General features: G+C 42.9%; 1 long non-coding RNA gene across 1 annotated transcript; it reads right to left on the bottom strand.

Moving 5' to 3' along the window:
• Positions 1–16668: 16668 nt before the first annotated feature.
• Positions 16669–17559, bottom strand: LOC143809045 (uncharacterized). The gene is made up of 2 exons (XR_013222043.1): positions 17395–17559; positions 16669–17092 (listed from the first exon to the last, which is right to left on the bottom strand). It is a non-coding gene; the product is annotated as an uncharacterized LOC143809045 (long non-coding RNA).
• Between the last annotated feature and the right edge of the window lie 3338 nt (positions 17560–20897).

Raw genomic sequence — 20897 nt, 5'->3', positions numbered from 1 at the left:
AATCCACTAGCCCGAGAACAACAAGGCTTGGCCCGAGCACAAACGTCACAAGACTGCACAAAGCCTCGCACATCTCGTGACAGGGAAGGCCACCAGAAGGACCTTGCCACCAAATCCCTGGTACCAAAAATGCCAGGATGACCTGCCAACGCAGAAGAATGAACCTCAGAGATGACTCTACTGGTCCAATCATCAGGAACAAACAGTTTATCAGGTGGGCAACGATCAGGTCTATCCGCCTGAAACTCCTGCAAGGCCCGCCGCAGGTCTGGAGAAACGGCTGACAATACCACTCCATCCTTAAGGATACCCGTGGGCTCAGAGCTACCAGGCGAGTCAGGCTCAAAACTCCTAGAAAGGGCATCCGCCTTAACATTCTTAGAACCCGGTAGGTATGACACCACAAAATTAAACCGAGAGAAAAATAATGACCAGCGCGCCTGTCTAGGATTCAGGCGCCTGGCGGTCTCAAGATAAATCAAATTTTTGTGGTCAGTCAATACCACCACCTGATGTCTGGCCCCCTCAAGCCAATGGCGCCACTCCTCAAAAGCCCACTTCATGGCCAAAAGCTCCCGATTCCCAACATCATAATTCCGCTCAGCGGGCGAAAATTTACGGGAAAAGAAGGCACAAGGCCTCATCACGGAGCAGTCAGAACTTTTCTGCGACAACACTGCCCCAGCTCCGATCTCAGAAGCGTCGACCTCAACCTGAAAAGGTAGAGCAACATCAGGCTGACGCAACACAGGGGCAGAGGAAAAACGGCGCTTAAGCTCCCGAAAGGCCTCCACAGCATCAGGGGACCAATCAGCAACATCAGCACCCTTCTTAGTCAAATCGGTCAATGGCTTAGCAATATCCGAAAAACCAGCAATAAATCGACGATAAAAGTTAGCAAAGCCCAAAAACTTCTGAAGACCCTTAAGAGAAGAGGGCTGCGTCCAATCACAAATGGCTTGAACCTTGACAGGATCCATTTCAATGGAAGAGGGGGAAAAAATATATCCCAAAAAGGAAATCCTCTGTACCCCAAAAACACACTTAGAACCCTTCACACACAAAGAATTAGACCGCAAAACCTGAAAAACCCTCCTGACTTGCTGGACATGAGAGTCCCAGTCATCCGAAAAAATCAGAATATCATCCAGATACACAATCATAAATTTATCCAAATAATCGCGAAAAATATCATGCATAAAGGACTGGAAAACTGACGGAGCATTTGAAAGACCAAAAGGCATCACTAAATACTCAAAGTGGCCCTCGGGCGTATTAAATGCGGTTTTCCACTCATCCCCCTGCCTGATTCGCACCAAATTATACGCCCCCCGAAGGTCAATCTTAGAGAACCACTTGGCCCCCTTTATGCGAGCAAACAAATCAGTCAGCAACGGCAATGGGTATTGATATTTAACAGTGATTTTATTCAAAAGCCGATAATCAATACATGGTCTCAAAGAGCCGTCTTTTTTTGACACAAAGAAAAAACCGGCTCCTAAGGGAGATGACGATGGACGAATATGTCCCTTTTCCAAGGACTCCTTTATATATTCTCGCATAGCAGCATGTTCAGGCACAGACAGATTAAATAAACGACCCTTTGGGTATTTACTACCCGGGATTAAATCTATGGCACAATCGCACTCCCGGTGCGGAGGTAACGAACCAAGCTTGGATTCTTCAAAGACGTCACGATAGTCAGAGAGGAACTCAGGAATTTCAGAGGGAATAGATGATGAAATGGAAACCACAGGTACATCCCCATGAGCCCCCTTACATCCCCAGCTCAACACAGACATAGCTCTCCAGTCGAGGACTGGGTTGTGAGATTGCAGCCAAGGCAATCCTAACACCAAATCATCATGTAGATTATACAGCACCAGAAAGCGAATAATCTCCTGGTGATCCGGATTAATACGCATAGTTACTTGTGTCCAGTATTGTGGTTTATTATTAGCCAATGGGGTGGAGTCAATCCCCTTCAGAGGAATAGGAGTCTCCAAAGGCTCTAAATCATACCCACAGCGTTTGGCAAAGGACCAATCCATAAGACTCAAAGCGGCGCCAGAGTCGACATAGGCGTCCGTGGTAATAGATGACAAAGAGCAAATCAGGGTCACAGATAGAATAAACTTAGACGGTAAGGTGCAAATGGAAACAGATTTACCAAGCTTTTTAGTGCGCTTAGAGCATGCTGATATAACATGAGTAGAATCACCACAATAGAAACACAACCCATTTTTCCGTCTAAAATTCTGCCGCTCGCTTCGGGACAGAATTCTATCACACTGCATACTCTCTGGCGACTTCTCAGTGGACACCGCCAGATGGTGCACTGGTTTGCGCTCCCGCAAACGCCTATCGATCTGAATAGCCATTGTCATGGACTCATTCAGACCCGCAGGCACAGGGAACCCCACCATAACATCCTTAATGGCATCAGAGAGACCCTCTCTGAAAGTCGCCGCCAGGGCGCACTCATTCCACTGAGTAAGCACAGACCATTTACGGAATCTTTGGCAGTAAATTTCCACTTCATCTTGCCCCTGAGATAGGGACATCAAAGTTTTTTCTGCCTGAAGCTCCAAATGAGGTTCGTCATAAAGCAACCCCAAGGCCAGAAAAAACGCATCCACATTGAGCAACGCAGGATCCCCTGGTGTCAATGAAAAAGCCCAGTCTTGAGGGTCGCCTCGGAGCAAGGAAATCACAATCCTGACCTGCTGTGCAGGGTCTCCGGCAGAGCGAGATTTCAGGGACAAAAATAATTTGCAATTATTTCGAAAATTCTGAAACCCGGATCTATTCCCCGAGAAAAATTCCGGCAAAGGAATTCTCGGCTCAGATACAGGTGCATGACAAACAAAATCTTGCAATTTTTGTACCTTCGTGGCGAGATTATTCAAACCTGCAGTTACACTCTGAAGATCCATTACAAACAGGTGGACACAGAGCCATTCAAGGGTTAAGAGGAGGTAAGAAGCAGCTAGACAGCAATTAAGGGCTAGGCAGCAAAACTCTGAAGGGAAAAAAAAAAAAAAAAAAAAAATTTCCCTTAAACACTTCTCTATCTCCTGCTTCAGCCCAAACAATTAACACTTTGTGGGCCGGTCAAACTGTCATGATCTCAATGGCAAGAGAACATAGCATCAGCATATATATAGGAACTAGCTCTTGGAAGATGGAAACTGAGCTGACCATGAACTAAACCTAACGCACAACTAGCAGTGGCCGGGTAGCATGCCTACGTTGATTCTAGATGCCCAGCACCAGCCGGAGGACTAAATAAAGCTAGCAGAGGAAAATATTAGTCCTAGCTCACCTCTAGAGAAATACCCCGAAAGGAGACAGAGGCCCCCCACACGTATTGGCGGTGAGTAAAGATGAAATAACAAACGTAGTATGAAAATAGGTTTAGCAAATTTGAGGTCCGCTTACTACATAGCAGAAGACAGAAAGGACACTTTCATGGTCAGCTGAAAACCCTATCAAACACCATTCAGAAATTACTTTAAAACTCTGGCATTAACTCATAACACCAGAGTGGCAATTCCTGTTCACAAGAGCTTTCCAGACACAGTAACGAAACTACAGCTGTGAACTGGAACAAAAATGCAAAAACAAACATGGACAAGAGTCCAACTTATCTAGTAGTTGTCTAGGAGCAGGAACAAGCACAGAGAGGCTTCTGATAACATTGTTGACCGGCAAGCAACTAACAGAACAGCAAGGTTATATAGCGACTCCCACATCTTGATGGGAACAGGTGAACAGAGAAGATGAAGACACCAGTTCAATTCCACCAGTAGCCACCGGGGGAGCCCAGAATCCAAATTCACAACAGGGATTGATGGGAGGGGGGAAGGCACTGGTTACGACACCCAGGTCTCCACAGTCTTACTGGTCGTGGCCGAAAAGGGGGGCTGCTTTTGGGACAGCATCAAACGCAACCATACGTCTGTTGCTTTGACTCCCCAGCCTAGATCGGGCTGTAGGGCCAGACGCCTGCGGAACTCCTCGTCATACCGCCGCCAGGCTGAACCGCCGTGCAACTTGTATGAACTATATATCATGTCCTGATATATAAACAATTCGGAGCAGCATTCCGGATGTTTCTGGCCCATAATACAGCCCAATACTGCGAAGGCCTGGAGCCAATTATTCATGGTTAATGCAATTCTCGATCTCCCCCTATCGAAACCCCTCTCGTTAGGTTTATCCACCGTTTGTTGGTCCGCTGATAACAGCGACCATATGTCAATATAATCATTGCCCCAGATTTTCAGTCTAGTTTCCTGATCTATATGGGCGCCTAGCGGGCTGATCCCGCAGAAGAAGGCGTCTTTGTGTAGATTAGCGGATTGTGGTGCTGTATTGTTCACCACTTTTCCGCTTGAGTGTGATAGTTGTAAGATTAACTCCTTTACCGCTGAGGTTAGCTCCATTTCCTTTAAGTTAACCCCGTAGCGTAACATTTCCTCGCTACCCTTGGAACACTCACTGCTGTGTGACTCTGGATGAGTGTACACCGACCCTGGAGGAACCCCCGCAGATGTTGACGGGGTGATGTCGCAGGACGGGGAAACTCTGGCTCCCGCTACAGCGAGGGACTGGCCAATATGCTGAGTATCGTGTGTTGGAGCCCGATTACAACCACATAGTGGCGGATTACTGGCTCTGTCTTTGGCGACTGCACGGTTGTTGTTGTGGCTGGAAGCCGCGGGGGATTGTTCTCCCCGGCTAAAAGCCCTAGAGGGTGCGCGTGATTTTGAAGTCTTGTCACATGCACGACAACTTCTATCCGGGCTCTGCGATACATTGTACCCCTCAGATGTTGCTGATGACAGCCATTCTGAGGCCCGCGATCTGCGGCGGCTCCTATGGGAGCTGCGTCTGCGTCGGTGACGGGAGGAGCGTTTAGAGGGGTAGCGCGAATGGCGGCGTGAGTTATCGGAGGAAGATTGGGAGGACGTGCGGCGTCTACGCCTTCGTCCGCCATTACTATGCGGTGTCATTGGAGGGATTCTATCAGTAGCCCGAAGGGGATGATTGGCCGTAGATGGTCCTGTAGTGCAACTTAGGAGGGGGGGCGTTAGGAGGCCCCCGTATTTGGCACAAAAGCTTCCAGGTGTCCGCCGGGAGGAAAAGAGAAAGTTCCCGGCCGGACACCTGGATTTAACCCCTGTAGGAGTGGCCGCAGGACCCCTCCCCTCTAGTGACCACTGGCCGGCCGGGGGTCTTCCAATTAGTGCATCACTAAGGGGGGAGTGATGCCAGGGGGGGGAACTGGCACTGACAGCTTTTCCGTGCTGCTCTATCAGTGTGCTCCCCAGTCAGAGACGCGCACCTTATACAGTACCGCGTCTGCCATACACTACAGCGGTATATAATGTGCGTACACTACAGCAGTATATAATGTGCGTACACTACAGCAGTATATAATGTGCGTACACTACAGCTGTATATAATGTGCGTACACTACAGCTGTATATAATGTGTGTACACTACAGCTGTATATAATGTGCGTACACTACAGCTGTATATAATGTGTGTACACTACAGCTGTATATAATGCATGTACACTACAGCTGTATATAATGCATGTACACTACAGCTGTATGTATATAATGTGTGTACACTACAGCTGTATATAATGTGTGTACACTACAGATGTATATAATGTGCGTACACTACAGCTGTATATAATGTGTGTACACTACAGCTGTATATAATGTGTGTACACTACAGCTGTATATAATGTGTGTACACTACAGCTGTATATAATGTGCGTACACTACAGCTGTATATAATGTGTGTACACTACAGCTGTATATAATGTGTGTACACTACAGCTGTATATAATGTGTGTACACTACAGCTGTATATAATATGTGTACACTACAGCTGTATATAATGTGCGTACACTACAGCTGTATATAATGTGCGTACACTACAGCTGTATATAATGTGTGTACACTACAGCTGTATATAATGTGCGTACACTACAGCTGTATATAATGTGTGTACACTACAGCTGTATATAATGTGCGTACACTACAGCTGTATATAATGTGTGTACACTACAGCTGTATATAATGTGCGTACACTACAGCTGTATATAATGTGTGTACACTACAGCTGTATATAATGCATGTACACTACAGCTGTATATAATGTGTGTACACTACAGCTGTATATAATGTGCGTACACTACAGCTGTATATAATGTGCGTACACTACAGCTGTATATAATGTGTGTACACTACAGCTGTATATAATGTGTGTACACTACAGCTGTATATAATGCATGTACACTACAGCTGTATATAATGTGTGTACACTACAGCTGTATATAATGTGTGTACACTACAGCTGTATATAATGTGCGTACACTACAGCTGTATATAATGTGTGTACACTACAGCGGTATATAATGTGTGTACACTACAGCTGTATATAATGTGCGTACACTACAGCTGTATATAATGTGCGTACACTACAGCTGTATATAATGTGTGTACACTACAGCTGTATATAATGTGCGTACACTACAGCTGTATATAATGTGTGTACACTACAGCTGTATATAATGTGTACACTACAGCTGTATATAATGTGTGTACACTACAGCGGTATATAATGTGTGTACACTACAGCGGTATATAATGTGTGTACACTACAGCTGTATATAATGTGCGTACACTACGGCTGTGTATAATGTGCGTACACTACAGCTGTATATAATGTGCGTACACTACGGATGTATATAATGTGCGCACACTACAGCGGTATATAATGTGTACACTACAGCTGTATATAATGTGTGTACACTACAGCTGTATATAATGTGTGTACACTACAGCTGTATATAATGTGCGTACACTACAGCTGTATATAATGTGTACACTACAGCTGTATATAATGTGTGTACACTACAGCGGTATATAATGTGTGTACACTACAGCTGTATATAATGTGCGTACACTACGGCTGTGTATAATGTGCGTACACTACAGCTGTATATAATGTGCGTACACTACGGATGTATATAATGTGCGTACACTACAGCGGTATATAATGTGCGTACACTACAGCTGTATATAATGTGCGTACACTACGGATGTATATAATGTGCGTACACTACAGCTGTATATAATGTGTGTACACTACAGCTGTATATAATGTGCGTACACTACAGCTGTATATAATGTGTACACTACAGCTGTATATAATGTGCGTACACTACAGCTGTATATAATGTGTGTACACTACAGCTGTATATAATGTGTGTACACTACAGTTGTATATAATGTGTGTACACTACAGCTGTATATAATGTGTGTACACTACAGCTGTATATAATGTGTGTACACTACAGCTGTATATAATGTGTGTACACTACAGCTGTATATAATGTGCGTACACTACAGCTGTATATAATGTGCGTACACTACAGCTGTATATAATGTGTGTACACTACAGCGGTATATAATGTGCATACACTACAGCGGTATATAATGTACGTACACTACAGCTGTATATAATGTGCGTACACTACAGCGGTATATAATGTGCATACACTACAGCGGTATATAATGTACGTACACTACAGCTGTATATAATGTGTGTACACTACAGCGGTATATAATGTGCATACACTACAGCGGTATATAATGTACGTACACTACAGCTGTATATAATGTGTGTACACTACAGCAGTATATAATGTGCGTACACTACAGCTGTATATAATGTGCGTACACTACAGCTGTATATAATGTGTACACTACAGCTGTATATAACGTGCGTACACTACAGCTGTATATAATGTGCGTACACTACAGCTGTATATAATGTGTACACTACAGCTGTATATAATGTGCGTACACTACAGCTGTATATAATGTGTACACTACAGCTGTATATAATGTGCGTACACTACAGCTGTATATAATGTGCGTACACTACAGCTGTATATAATGTGCGTACACTACAGCTGTATATAATGTGTGTACACTACAGCTGTATATAATGTGTACACTACAGCTGTATATAATGCGTACACTACAGCTGTATATAATGTGTGTACACTACAGCTGTATAAAATATGTACACTACAGCTGTATATAATGTGTGTACACTACAGCGGTATATAATGTGTGTACACTACAGCTGTATATAATGTGTGTACACTACAGCTGTATATAATGTGTGTACACTACAGCGGTATATAATGTGTGTACACTACAGCTGTATATAATGTGTGTACACTACAGCGGTATATAATGTGTGTACACTACAGCGGTATATAATGTGCGTACACTACAGCTGTATATAATGTGCGTACACTACAGCTGTATATAATGTGTGTACACTACAGCTGTATATAATGTGCGTACACTACAGCTGTATATAATGTGCGTACACTACAGCGGTATATAATGTGTGTACACTACAGCTGTATATAATGTGCGTACACTACAGCTGTATATAATGTGCGTACACTACAGCGGTATATAATGTGCGTACACTACAGCTGTATATAATGCGTACACTACAGCTGTATATAATGTGCGTACACTACAGCTGTATATAATGTGTGTACACTACAGCTGTATATAATGTGTGTACACTACAGCGGTATATAATGTGTGTACACTACAGCTGTATATAATGTGTGTACACTACAGCGGTATATAATGTGTGTAGTGTATAGGTTTGTATATGTGTGTACTACAGTGGTATATAATTTGTGTAGTGTATAGGACTCCTGAATATAATGTGTGTAGTGTATGATAGGGTTGTATATAATAAGTGTAGTGTATAGGACACTATATATAATATGTGCAGTTTGTAAGATGGCTGTATACCATGTGTAGTATGGCTTATATAATGTGTGTAGTACGGCTGTATATACTGTAATGTGTGTAGTACGGCTGTACATGTGTGTATGACGGCTGTATATGCTGTAATGTGTGTAGTACGGCTGCATATACTGTAATGTGTGTATGACGCTGTATATAATGTGTGTAGTACGGCTGTATATACTGTAATGTGTGTAGTACGGCTGTATATACTGTAATGTGTGTAGTACGGCTGTATATAATGTGTGTATGACGGCTGTATATACTGTAATGTGTATAGAACGGCTGTATATAATGTGTGTAGTACGGCTGTATATAGTGTGTGTATGATGGCTGTATATGCTGTAATGCCTGTAGTATGGCTGTATATACTGTAATGTGAGTAGTACGGCTGTATATAATGTGTGTATGATTACTGTATATAATGTGTGTAGTACGGCTGTATATACTGTAATGTTTGTAGTACGGCTGTATATACTGTAATGTGTGTAGTACAGCTGTATATACTGTAATGTGTGTAGTACGGCTGTATATACTGTAATGTGTGTAGTACGGCTGTATATACTGTAATGTGTGTAGTATGGCTGTATATACTGTAATGTGTGTAGTATGGCTGTATATAATGTGTGTAGTACGGCTGTATATACTGTAATGTGTGTAGTACAGCTGTATATAATGTGTGTAGTACGGCTGTATATACTGTAATGTGTGTAGTACGGCTGTATATAATGTGTGTAGTACGGCTGTATATACTGTAATGTGTAGTACGGCTGTATATACTGTAATGTGTGTAGTACGGCTGTATATAATGTGTGTAGTACGGCTGTATATACTGTAATGTGTGTAGTACGGCTGTATATACTGTAATGTGTGTAGTACGGCTGTATATACTGTAATGTGTGTAGTATGGCTGTATATACTGTAATGTGTGTAGTACAGCTGTATATACTGTAATGTGTGTAGTACGGCTGTATATACTGTAATGTGTGTAGTATGGCTGTATATACTGTAATGTGTGTAGTATGGCTGTATATACTGTAATGTGTGTAGTATGGCTGTATATACTGTAATATGTGTAGTACGGCTGTATATACTGTAATGTGTGTAGTACAGCTGTATATAATGTGTGTAGTACGGCTGTATATACTGTAATGTGTGTAGTACGGCTGTATATAATGTAATGTGTGTAGTACGGCTGTATATAGTGTAATGTGTGTAGTACAGCTGTATATAATGTGTGTAGTACGGCTGTATATACTGTAATGTGTGTAGTACGGCTGTATATACTGTAATGTGTGTAGTACGGCTGTATATACTGTAATGTGTGTAGTACGGCTGTATATGTGTGTAGTACGGCTGTATATACTGTAATGTGTGTAGTACGGCTGTATATACTGTAATGTGTGTAGTACGGCTGTATATACTGTAATGTGTGTAGTACAGCTGTATATAATGTGTGTAGCACGGCTGTATATACTGTAATGTGTGTAGTACGGCTGTATATACTGTAATGTGTGTAGTACGGCTGTATATAATGTGTGTATGACGGCTGTATATACTGTAATGTGTATAGAACGGCTGTATATAATGTGTGTAGTACGGCTGTATATAGTGTGTGTATGATGGCTGTATATGCTGTAATGCCTGTAGTATGGCTGTATATACTGTAATGTGAGTAGTACGGCTGTATATAATGTGTGTATGATTACTGTATATAATGTGTGTAGTACGGCTGTATATACTGTAATGTTTGTAGTACGGCTGTATATACTGTAATGTGTGTAGTACAGTGTATATACTGTAATGTGTGTAGTACGGCTGTATATACTGTAATGTGTGTAGTACGGCTGTATATACTGTAATGTGTGTAGTATGGCTGTATATACTGTAATGTGTGTAGTATGGCTGTATATAATGTGTGTAGTACGGCTGTATATACTGTAATGTGTGTAGTACAGCTGTATATAATGTGTGTAGTACGGCTGTATATACTGTAATGTGTGTAGTACGGCTGTATATAATGTGTGTAGTACGGCTGTATATACTGTAATGTGTAGTACGGCTGTATATACTGTAATGTGTGTAGTACGGCTGTATATAATGTGTGTAGTACGGCTGTATATACTGTAATGTGTGTAGTACGGCTGTATATACTGTAATGTGTGTAGTACGGCTGTATATACTGTAATGTGTGTAGTATGGCTGTATATACTGTAATGTGTGTAGTACAGCTGTATATACTGTAATGTGTGTAGTACGGCTGTATATACTGTAATGTGTGTAGTATGGCTGTATATACTGTAATGTGTGTAGTATGGCTGTATATAGTGTAATGTGTGTAGTATGGCTGTATATACTGTAATATGTGTAGTACGGCTGTATATACTGTAATGTGTGTAGTACAGCTGTATATAATGTGTGTAGTACGGCTGTATATACTGTAATGTGTGTAGTACGGCTGTATATAATGTAATGTGTGTAGTACGGCTGTATATAGTGTAATGTGTGTAGTACAGCTGTATATAATGTGTGTAGTACGGCTGTATATACTGTAATGTGTGTAGTACGGCTGTATATACTGTAATGTGTGTAGTACGGCTGTATATACTGTAATGTGTGTAGTACGGCTGTATATGTGTGTAGTACGGCTGTATATACTGTAATGTGTGTAGTACGGCTGTATATACTGTAATGTGTGTAGTACGGCTGTATATACTGTAATGTGTGTAGTACAGCTGTATATAATGTGTGTAGCACGGCTGTATATACTGTAATGTGTGTAGTACGGCTGTATATACTGTAATGTGTGTAGTACGGCTGTATATACTGTAATGTGTGTAGAACGGCTGTATATACTGTAATGTGTGTAGTATGGCTGTATATACTGTAATGTGTGTAGTACAGCTGTATATGTGTGTAGTATGGCTGTATATACTGTAATGTGTGTAGTACGGCTGTATATACTGTAATGTGTGTAGTACAGCTGTATATAATGTGTGTAGTACGGCTGTATATACTGTAATGTGTGTAGTACGGCTGTATATACTGTAATGTGTGTAGTACGGCTGTATATACTGTAATGTGTGTAGTACAGCTGTATATAATGTGTGTAGTATGGCTGTATATACTGTAATGTGTGTAGTACGGCTGTATATACTGTAATGTGTGTAGTACAGCTGTATATAATGTGTGTAGTACGGCTGTATATACTGTAATGTGTGTAGTACGGCTGTATATAATGTGTGTAGTACGGCTGTATATACTGTAATGTGTGTAGTACGGCTGTATATACTGTAATGTGTGTAGTACGGCTGTATATACTGTAATGTGTGTAGTACGGCTGTATATACTGTAATGTGTGTAGTACAGCTGTATATAATGTGTGTAGTATGGCTGTATATACTGTAATGTGTGTAGTACGGCTATATATACTGTAATGTGTGTAGTACAGCTGTATAAAATGTGTGTAGTACGGCTGTATATACTGTAATGTGTGTAGTACGGCTGTATATACTTTAATATGTGTAGTACGGCTGTATATACTGTAATGTGTGTAGTACAGCTGTATATAATGTGTGTAGTACGGCTGTATATACTGTAATGTGTGTAGTACGGCTGTATATACTGTAATATGTGTAGTACGGCTGTATATACTGTAATGTGTGTAGTACGGCTGTATATAATGTGTGTAGTATGGCTGTATATACTGTAATGTGTGTAGTACGGCTGTATATAATGTGTGTAGTATGGCTGTATATACTGTAATGTGTGTAGTACGGCTATATATACTGTAATGTGTGTAGTACAGCTGTATAAAATGTGTGTAGTACGGCTGTATATACTGTAATGTGTGTAGTACGGCTGTATATAATGTTTGTAGTACAGCTGTATATAATGTGTGTAGTACGGCTGTATATACTGTAATGTGTGTAGTACGGCTGTATATACTTTAATATGTGTAGTACGGCTGTATATACTGTAATGTGTGTAGTACAGCTGTATATAATGTGTGTAGTACGGCTGTATATACTGTAATGTGTGTAGTACGGCTGTATATACTGTAATATGTGTAGTACGGCTGTATATACTGTAATGTGTGTAGTACGGCTGTATATAATGTGTGTAGTATGGCTGTATATACTGTAATGTGTGTAGTACGGCTGTATATAATGTGTGTAGTACGGCTGTATATACTGTAATGTGTGTAGTACGGCTGTATATAATGTGTGTAGTACGGCTGTATATAATGTGTGTAGTACGGCTGTATATACTGTAATGTGTGTAGTATGGCTGTATATACTGTAATGTGTGTAGTACGGCTGTATATAATGTGTGTAGTACGGCTGTATATACTGTAATGTGTGTAGTACGGCTGTATATACTGTAATGTGTGTAGTACGGCTGTATATAATGTGTGTAGTACGGCTGTATATACTGTAATGTGTGTAGTACGGCTGTATATACTGTAATGTGTGTAGTATGGCTGTATATACTGTAATGTGTGTAGTACGGCTGTATATAATGTGTGTAGTACGGCTGTATATACTGTAATGTGTGTAGTACGGCTGTATATACTGTAATGTGTGTAGTACGGCTGTATATACTGTAATGTGTGTAGTACGGCTGTATATAATGTGTGTAGTACGGCTGTATATACTGTAATGTGTGTAGTACGGCTGTATATACTGTAATGTGTGTAGTACAGCTGTATATAATGTGTGTAGTACGGCTGTATATACTGTAATGTGTGTAGTACGGCTGTATATAATGTGTGTAGTACGGCTGTATATACTGTAATGTGTGTAGTACGGCTGTATATACTGTAATGTGTGTAGTACAGCTGTATATAATGTGTGTAGTACGGCTGTATATAATGTGTGTAGTACGGCTGTATATACTGTAATGTGTGTAGGATGGCTGTATATACTGTAATGTGTGTAGTACGGCTGTATATACTGTAATGTGTGTAGTACGGCTGTATATACTGTAATGTGTGTAGTACGGCTGTATATACTGTAATGTGTGTAGTACAGCTGTATATAATGTGTGTAGTACGGCTGTATATAATGTGTGTAGTACGGCTGTATATAATGTGTGTAGTACGGCTGTATATACTGTAATGTGTGTAGTACGGCTGTATATACTGTAATGTGTGTAGTACGGCTGCATATACTGTAATGTGTGTAGTACGGCTGTATATACTGTAATGTGTGTAGTACGGCTGTATATACTGTAATGTGTGTAGTACGGCTGCATATACTGTAATGTGTGTAGTACGGCTGTATATACTGTAATGTGTGTAGTACGGCTGCATATACTGTAATGTGTGTAGTACGGCTGTATATACTGTAATGTGTGTAGTATGGCTGTATATACTGTAATGTGTGTAGTACGGCTGTATATACTGTAATGTGTGTAGTACAGCTGTATATACTGTAATGTGTGTAGTACGGCTGTATATACTGTAATGTGTGTAGTATGGCTGTATATACTGTAATGTGTGTAGTACGGCTGTATATACTGTAATGTGTGTAGTACGGCTGTATATACTGTAATGTGTGTAGTACGGCTGTATATAATGTGTGCAGTGTGTAGTACGGCTGTATATACTGTAATGTGTGTAGTACGGCTGTATATACTGTAATGTGTGTAGTACGGCTGTATATACTGTAATGTGTGTAGTACGGCTGTATATACTGTAATGTGTGTAGTACGGCTGTATATACTGTAATGTGTGTAGTACGGCTGTATATGCTATAATCTGTATAGTACGGCTGTATATACTGTAATGTGTGTAGTATGGCTGTATATACTGTAATGTGTGTAGTACGGCTGTATATACTGTAATGTGTGTAGTACGGCTGTATATAATGTAATGTGTGTAGTATGGCTGTATATACTGTAATGTGTGTAGTACGGCTGTATATACTGTAATGTGTGTAGTACGGCTGTATATACTGTAATGATTTTTCCGGTACATGAAGAAGCAGTCCCGGAGCTGTCCGTGTGTCCACGTAGGCCATCCGTGTGCTGTCCATGTATTGAAGCATTTTTTTTCAATTTTAACCCTATGACTTTAAATAAACACATGGACAGCATCCGTGTGCAGTACGTGTTTACGCGGACCCATTGACTTTAATGGGTCCGTGTGATCCATGCGCTCCCACGAACACTGACATGTCTCCGTGTTTTGCACACGGTCCGTGAAAACGCGCTGACATGTGCAGAGACACATTCATTTTAATGTGTCTACGTGAGTCAGTGTCTCCGGTACGTGAGGAAACTGCCACCACACGTACCGGAGCCACTGACGTGTGAAACAGGCCTTATAGGGACTCTGTCAGCACAGAATGACTGTTCAAACCAAGCACAGGCGCTCAGTGCCCCCTCGGTGGGGCCAAACATTTAAATACACGTTCCCACCTGCCTGTTTTCCCTCTATCTCCGCCCTTTTCTGCCTCTATAAAGCCAGAGCTGTCAATCAAAGAAGAGGGGGTGGAGAGAGTGAAAACCAGCAGGTGGGAAGGTGTATTTAAAGGGCACCTGTCGCAGGTGGGAAGGAGTATTTAAAGGGAACCTGTTGCAGGTGGGAAGGAGTATTTAAAGGGAACCTGTTGCAGGTGGGAAGGTGTATTTAAAGGGAACCTGTCGCAGGTGGGAAGGAGTATTTAAAGGAAACCTGTCAGGTCCACCATGCCTGGGTTCCAACCCACAGCATTCACATATGTATTAGATTCCCTGCCTAACCAGTTCTTTTTAATGATATTCATTTAAATCCATGTTTAAAAAAAGTATAAATCCATTTTCTTATGCTAATTAGGCCTTTGGCTAGTTGATTGGGCGTCTAGTCGACCCTCTTTGCATGTTCTCACGGCCCTGTTGGCATATGATTTGCAAGAGCTGGAGTCATCACCAGCCCCCTGCAAAACCTTGAGCATGCGCACGGCTCATTTCGGCAGCGTCTTTACGCCTCTGCAGCCGCGTGTCCTCTACCCAGCTTCAGGGGCGCACTGCACATGACCGGAAGTGCAGCGGACGGCTCACGTACATTTTCTGTACTTTCGGTCTCTTGGCTTTCTCTCCTGGCGATAGGGGACAGGTTGAGATCACTTATCGGAGCTGGGAGAAGCAGTCTGCTGTCCTTTCTTTTGGCTCAGACAGAACGTGATTGGCTGCAGCCGTCACCCCACCAAAAGATGCACATCGGTCGCTGGGAAGCCGGCAGCAGCATAGAGGAGCGTTGGAGCTGCGGTAGGCGATCGTTTTTATTTTAGCAACTCCATGAGCCCATGTGTTGGCAGTTGACAGACCCCAAGTTAATCAGAGTGTTTTATAAAATAAACTTTTTCTCTGTTTTTCTATTAAATTATTGAGTAATTGGGGTGTCTGATAGACGCCTCTCCATTACGAACCCCTGTGTTTGATGCCAGCTGACATCGGCCTCATAAACCATTACCCCGATTGCAACCGCACCAGGGCAATCGGGAAGAGCCGGGGCGAAATGCCAGAATTGGCAAATTTGTGATGAGCCAATTATGGGAGGCTGTGGGCTGGTATTTTTAGGCTGGGAAGGGCCCAATAACAAGGGACCTTCCCAGCCTGATAATATAAGGCCGCAGCTGTCTGCTTTACCTTGGCTGGTTATGTCGCTTTTAAAATTATCTAATAGGTTTAATAAAGCTAAATACACATTAGCCCCACATAAAAGGCACTAAAGGGTGAGAGTTTATTATATGTAGGGGGGCATGGGAAATTATATGTCTACAGGATATCTCTATATTCTATTGTATTTATCTGTCTATATATATAAAATTGCTTTATTAGTTTGAAAATTACTTTTAAATTACATAGAATTACTGCGTGTAAACAATGATGGTAGAAATGCATTGCATACAGATGCTAGGTGAGGGGAAAAAAAAAATTACACAATCGCATGATATAAGTTGAATCACATGGATTCCACTCATGCAACTTTTTAGGAGCAACATCGGAGCTATTTTTTATACGTTAGTGAGACCGAGCCCTTAAAGCGCCACTTCAGAGCTGACAAAAAAAAAATAATGCTGGAGCGGCGCTTCAAGGATTGCACAAAATTCTGCAATTTTATCTGCCGAGTGTGAATCCATTTTAAAAGTCTGTGAACCTTTGCTACATGCACGTGTTATTAGAGACACCGGCCACTAGGGGGCGCATGCACCACCATGATCAGACTGACGTAAAGCCTTCTAAGGCTCTGTTCACATTTGCGTTGTTGTATGTTGCGTGGGCGACGCATCAGCGACGCAACGCACAACGCATGCAAAACGCATTGTTTTTTGACGCATGCGTCCTTTTTTGCATGATTTTTGGACGCACAAAAAATGCAACTTGCTGCGTCTGCGACCTGTGCGCCCTGACGCGTGCGCCCAAAAAGACGCATGTGTCAAAAAACGCATCACAACGCATGTCCATGCGCCCCCATGTTAAATATAGGGGCGCATGACGAATGCGGCGACGCTGCGGCGCCGAACGCAAATGTGAACGTAGCCTAATGGCTTCTCATAGGTGGGTTACCACTAACAGTCTCTGAGATCACAGTTTGATGTCCCTGGATCATGTGATGCCTAGTAAGACTAGAATGGAGATTTTAAGGGAATATTCACACATCCTGGCTATGAGTATATTGTAGTGATGAGTAGAGTTGAGCGAATTTGATCGGGTTCCTCCTTACGCTATAGCACTTACCGAATAAGCTGCAGAGGGCACCCGGATACATGGAGCGCGCCGGCTGATCAGCTGTCCGGTACCGCAGCTGCAAGGGTCGCGGCTGAGTCACAGTCACAGCACATGCATGGAGAGCCCAACACATAGGTTCTCCATGCATGTGTTGTGCCTGTGACACAGTCGCGACGCATGCAGTTGCGGCACCGGACAGCTGATCAGCCGGCGCTCTCCACGTATCCAGGTTCCCTCTGCAGCTTCTTCGGTAAGTGCTTTAGCTTGCCAAATAAGCAGGAACCCGATCAAATTCGCTCAACTCTACTCATCACTACAACATACTCATAGCCAGGATGTTTGAATGAAAACGCTCTCTGGCACCTGCGCAGAACAAAAGTGAAGCCAATGCCCATAGGAGGGCGGGATAGTGAAGAGGAGCGACAGCAGCTGGAATGCGCAGGTGCGGGATTTCCGGTGGCACACCTGACGTCACAGGGACAGAGTGATGGTGTGGATAGAGAAAGATAGGATAATGAAGCGAATAGGCAGCATCCGCCCCATGGCCTAAAACACCTCATTTACACAAAGCGATAAGACGTGATTTTCCCACAAGATGTCTGATATGAGGTAGACAGGTAGGACTTTTTCAGCAGTCTATAACCTCTATGCCCATATTAATAGGTCAGATCGCTCAAATGTGGTGGTGACAAATTCCCTTTACAGCTTATAACAGCTGATCGTAGGGGTGTAAGGGATTATTAAAGGGGATCTCTGCTTTCAGAAAACTGTTGGGTATAACCTATAAAAAAATAAAAAATACCAAGGATTACTAACCCTCCCCAGGTCCAATCCCATCTCTCCATCACTGATCGGTCTGTTTGTCTGCAATGTTTGCGTCATGTCAACAGAGAAGCATCCAACAGTCAGTTCATGCCACCTAGACAGGCAGGGCCTCTGAGCTCTGTGATTAGCTGCAGCGCAGTCAGTGGGACGTTAGCGCTGCAGACAAACAGATATTGGGCCAGTGCTCGTCTCGTTGAGGAAAGTAATAGTCTGTTTTCTTTTTTCTAACAATCCAAGGTTATACCTCAAAATTTTGTGACACGAAACAGCTCCTTTAAAGAGAATCTGTCGGCACAGAATTCTTTTTTAAAACCAAATACAGACGTGTAGTTCTCCACAGTGCGGCCAATCATTTATCTTCACCTTCCCACACCCTTTCCCTTCATCTCATCTCTTCTTTGGACTCTATGAATCCAGAGCTGTCAAACAAAGAAGAGTGGGTTACAGATTGAGGAAAAAACAAGCAGGTGAGGTGTATGTACATGATGAGCATCTCCTCCCTTCCCCCTCATTTCTGCTGATGAATTTGCCTCTTTCTTTAGCAGAAGATCGATAACATCAGACAAAGCTTTGGCCGGCAGCCCCCTATGCCCCTCCTCTTGACTTCTCAGCCCTGTTCCAAAGCCAGCTTCTCCACCATGACAGACGATCAGCTCTCCATCCTTCTATCAAGATCACATCTCACCACTTGCACGCTTGACCCGCTCCGGTCCCACCTCATCCCTAACCTCGCAAAACAACTCTTCAACCTTTCACTTACAAACGGTGTCTTCCCTCATCCTTCAAACACGCATCAATCACACCTATCCTCAAAAAACCCTCCCTCGACCCATCCTTTGTATCTAGCTATCGCCCAATATCCCCTCTCCCCTTATGCCTCAAAACTACTGGAACAACACGTCCAACTTGAACTGTCCTCCCACCTCTCCTGCTCCCTCTTTGACCACTTACAATCTGGCTTCCGACCGCACCACTCCACTGAAACTGCCCTAAGTAAAGTCACCAATGACCTACTAACCGCCAAGAGCAAGCGACACTACGGTGTCCTCCTCCTAAAGGACCTGTCTTCTGCCTTTGACACTGTGGACCATTCCCTCCTGCTACAGATTCTCACATCTCTTGGCATCACAGACTTGGCTCTATCCTGGATCTCGTCATATCTAACAGACCGGACATTCAGTGTCTCCCTCTCCCACACCACCTCCTCATCTCCCCCATCTGTCGGTGTTCCCCAAGGCTCAGTTCTAGGACTCCTACCCTTCTCCATCTACACCTTCGGCCTGGGACAGCTCATAGAATCTCACGGTTTACAATATCATCTCTACGCTGATGACACGCAGATCTACCTATCCGGACCTGACCTCACCTCCTTACTGACCAAAAATCACACACTGTCTGTCTGCTATTTCATCCTTCTTTTCTGCTCGTTTTCTAAAACTGAACATGGACAAAACAGAATTCATCATCTTTCCCCATCTCACTCTATCCTTCCACCCAACCTATCCAGCAATGTCAAAGGCTGCTCATTTTCCCTGGTCCCGCACGCTCGGTGCCTCGGGGTGATCCTCTACTCTGCCCTTTCTTTCAAGCCACATATCCAAGCCCTTGCCTCCTCTTGCCGATTCCAACTCAAAAACATTTACCGGATCCGTGCATTCCTTGACCATGAAACCACAAAAAGACTAGTACATGCCTTTATCTCCCGCCTCGACTACTGCAACCTCCTACTCTCTGAACTCCCCTCTAGCGCTCTGGAACCACTCCAATCCATCATACACTCTGCTGCCCAACTAATCCACCTGTCTCCCCTTTACTCCCCATCCACTTCTCTCTGCCAAGCCCTTCACTGACTTCCTATTGCCCAGAGACTCCAGTTCAAAACACTAACAATGACATACAAAGCCATTCACAATCTGTCTCCTCCATACATCTGTGACATGGTCTCCCGGTACCTACCTACACACAACCTCCGATCCTCTCATGATCTCCTTCTCTTCTCATCTCTTCCTCCCACAAGACTTCTCCCGTGCTTCCCCCATACTCTGGAACTCTCTACCCCAACACATCAGGCTCTCACCTACCACGGAAACCTTCAAAAGGAACCTGAAGACCCACCTCTTCTGACAAGCCTACAACCTGCAGTGATCCTCAGTCTACTGAACTGCCGAATGACCAGCTCTACCCTCTCCTGGTGTATCCTCACCCATCCCCTGTAGACGGTGAGCCCTCACGGGCAGGGTCCTCCCACCTTATGTACCTGTGTGCCTTGTTTTACTCATGTTTATTGTACTTCTCTATATTTGCCCCGTTCACATGTAAAGCTCCATGGAATAAATGGTGCTATAAAAAACGTATAATAATAAAATTGGCCGTATCAGGATATTTGGCTTCAACAGTCGTTCTGTGCTGACAGAGTCCCTTTAAATAAACATCATCGATATCATATGTCGGGAGAATCCCTTTAAGGTGTTACTAGTTCCACAATTGTTG

This window comes from Ranitomeya variabilis, chromosome 2, assembly GCF_051348905.1.
Source record: "Ranitomeya variabilis isolate aRanVar5 chromosome 2, aRanVar5.hap1, whole genome shotgun sequence".
In the NCBI taxonomy this organism is placed as follows: domain Eukaryota; kingdom Metazoa; phylum Chordata; class Amphibia; order Anura; family Dendrobatidae; genus Ranitomeya; species Ranitomeya variabilis.
The sequence above is the reverse complement of the archived record's forward strand: the minus strand, read 5'-3'. Positions and strand labels throughout refer to the sequence as shown.